At 47.1% G+C, this 3,174-nt stretch overlaps 1 protein-coding gene across 4 annotated transcripts in view; it reads left to right on the top strand.

The window, feature by feature from the left end:
- The first annotated feature begins 1,117 nt into the window (after positions 1 to 1,117).
- Ap1b1 (adaptor related protein complex 1 beta 1 subunit) overlaps positions 1,118 to 3,174 on the top strand; it is a 60,760-nt gene continuing 58,703 nt past the window's right edge. For all 4 annotated transcript variants that reach the window (XM_004628045.2, XM_004628047.2, XM_004628044.2 and 1 more), the window contains exon 1: positions 1,118 to 1,257. The gene's annotated coding sequence lies outside the window, so the exon portion shown is untranslated. The remainder of the gene's footprint in view (positions 1,258 to 3,174) is intronic.

Below are 3,174 nucleotides of genomic sequence, written 5' to 3'. Positions count from 1 at the left end.
TTTGCTTAGCTTAGCTTGTTGTAAGTAGGTGCTTTAGACCACTGAGCCATCTCACCAGCCCCAGCACGTATATTTTAAAAATGCCAGATGATGTATCAAATCGAGGATAGTTACTGAAATATTAGCAGTGATTGTCTCAGTGGGATGGCACTACTTGCACTTTTTTTTTCTTACTTTTTTTTTCGGAAACGGGAATTGAACTCAGGCCCTTAAACTTGCCAGGCAAGCGGTTATTCTACTGAGCCATCTCTCCAGCCCCTTACTGGTGTATTTTTGTTCCTTTACAATGCCAATATCATGTGTTCAGTAAAATACATTTGAAAAGAAGAGGTTATATAATTTTTTAAACGGGATGAAAAGGGCCGGCCAGATAGCTCAGCCGACAAGAGCACCTGCTTAGGCAGAGCTCAGCGGCCGGTTTCTGATGCCTTACTGTGCCGGCCCCCACCCCTCCTGCCGCGCTGAGGCGGCGATTGAGACTGGGGTGGTAGAGCGCGCCTGTAATCCCAGCGCTTGGCGTAGTGGGACCCTGTTGACCCTGTACTAAATACATAAAATAATGTGATGAGGAGAAATTATCTAGAAGGAAGAGAAAATTGCAGAGTCAAGAATGAGGTGGCAGGAGCAATTGAGGTCCCTGTAAAAGAGAATGAATGGTACATGGAGCTCCCTGGAGGGTCTAATGCTTTGCCCTAGAACGCTGACTTCTCAAAGCGCGGCAATTAAACAGTCTAGCTTCATCCTAGCGGACCAGCTTCAGCCTTGTGCTTGCCAGGGGTAGTTCTGACTCTTTCATTCTTAAAAGTGACCTTGGATAAAATCCTGCCCTTCTCAGAGCCGGTTTCCCTGACTGTTAACACCAAGACAGACCTCAAAGATCAGTGTTTTCTACTTCATCCCCTAAATTACTTAGCAATAATCTGGCTAGTTTTTTGAGCGCAGTGAGGGGTAAATCCAGCACGTTGGGCGCAGAGGTTAATAGCGATCGGCCCCACCCTTCTCGCCGCCTATGCTCTTTGCCACGCCCCTAGGCACCACCCCCGCCCGAGTTGTAGCCTTGACCCCGCCCCCAGGCCTTGCGTCCACCGGAAGTGCCCGCGCGCGCGGGCAGCTCACTTCCGCCCGGCAGGTGACAGCCGCGGGTCTCGGAGCGGCTGGCAGCACGGACGCACCGTCGCGTCTGGAAAAGGGAACCGCAGACATTTTGCTGGGGAACCGAACCGAGTCGTGGCGCCGGGTAGTCATTTGAACCTTCAGGTAAGGAAAGGGGGAGTTCGAGGAAGCAGGGGAAGGAGTGGAGCGGATAGTCGGGGGTCTGAGGTGAGGGGTTTTCGGGGTCAGAGGTCACGGAAAGGACGGCGCGCTAGAGGGGCGCGCGCGGCGTCCTTAAGCAGGACGCGGAGGAGGGGCTGTGGGTTCATTCATTTGCGCCCAGTTGACGGCCTGCCCGCGCACTGGCTCTCCTAGGTCCGCAGCCTCTCGAGGCTTCCGCCCCGGGAGTCTCCTAGACCGAGGCCCCAAAGAATTCACCCCTGGCCAGAGGGAAAAACCTCTCTTCCGTCTCTGGTTTCCCCCTTCACACTAATCTCCAGGACTCTTTGTTCAAGGCTTTCTCTCTTTGCCAAGGTCCAGAAGGGAGGAAAATCAAGAAATGGCCCTGTGCCGCCTGTTCTTTCATAGTCTAGGGCTTGGTTTGTTTTGTCTTTGGATATCCAGGGTTATCAAGGTGACCAAATGGGGACACCGGGACTAAAAGCAAAAAACACTAGAATGCCAACTACTGCATATTCAGCCCCCAGTGTGTACAAGGCAATGTGCTAAGCACTTTCCTTACAATACTGCATTTCAACCTTACAGCAACCTTTGTGTGGCAGCTTCTCCCCCACGGTACCTGTTTTTTGCTTGAGAACACTGAGGCAGGAAAGTTAAATCACTTTTATAAGGTCAGCCAGATAGTAGTAGAGGCAGAACCAGAGTTCCTACGTAAGTTTTCAAAGACCGGCATAGTACAGAAACAAAAAGAGAAGCTGGAGCAGATTGTGGTAGAGGAGCATTTTAAAAATATTTTTAGCTGTCATTATATGTACGTGGATCTTTGTCAAGATATAGCCTTATTTTTGTCATATCTTCAAAAGAGGCATTTAATGTGCTTTTTAGGAGGAAAATATACAAGCTGTTGCTGTAAGTAGTTTACCTTTCACTGCAAGAGTTTTAAGGTTTTTCCTGAATGAACTGTGAGACGCAGAACACCCTGTACATGAAGCAAATTTCCAGAATCAATGAGTTGAGCTGCATTCCTTTCTGAGTACAGAGAGAAAAACCATAGAGCTGCTAGTGGATCTTTGGTTCTAAGTTGTGGAAGAATGTACCAAATGCAAGGGTCTTTACCTTTGTGAAAAATACACGTTTGTGTCATGTTGCCTGGAAATTGGTAAGATGCTTTGGCGGCAAGGACAGGGTCTGTGAGTGTGTGTCTTATTCCTTTGCAAATATTCACTTGTTCCAGTTCTTCCTCAGTTTCTCTTAACAGTGATACAAAAAAAGGCCTGTCTTCTTACATTCTTCTGGATGCTATAAATCTTAAGGAAGCTGATAATGTTTGAAAAGCTGTGATATAAATATTATTGTGTTTAGTTTTTTTTTAAAACTTTATGATCTGTTCCATTCCCTTTGTTCCATTGAATTCACAGAAACTTAATATTGTCGCTTTATCACCACCTTTCCAGGGCAGGATTTAAAGTAAAGCAATTCATCACAAATAGTGGGAACATGAACAGAGCTTAGAGCATCTGGATTTCTGTCCTGAGTTGAGTCCACCAAACATGTCTGACCTCGTGTACACTGTTATGAGGGCAGTTTTACTTGTTTGCAAAGAAGGATCAGATCCCTCAGAGGTTGTGTGGAAATGTGGGTTGACCAAAAGCTTTACCCTGAGTGGCGTGAAGGACTCAGAGTTACAGTGGAAAAAACACTCATTGGCTTCCCATCAGTCAACCCTGGACTCCAGTCCCAGCTCAGCAGCTACCCTGTGGTAATATGATCCAGACAATTTACTTCATTTTTTTTTCTTCAAATTTTATTTATTTATTTATTTGTGTGTGTGTGTGTGTGTGTGTGTGTGTGTGTGTGGCCAGCTCAGCCAACCCTGGACTCCAGTCCCAGCTCAGCAGCTAC

Source organism: Octodon degus, unplaced genomic scaffold (genome assembly GCF_000260255.1).
Source record: "Octodon degus isolate 3935 unplaced genomic scaffold, OctDeg1.0 scaffold00021, whole genome shotgun sequence".
NCBI classification, from domain to species: Eukaryota; Metazoa; Chordata; class Mammalia; order Rodentia; family Octodontidae; genus Octodon; species Octodon degus.
This window is presented reverse-complemented; position numbering and strand designations above follow the sequence as displayed.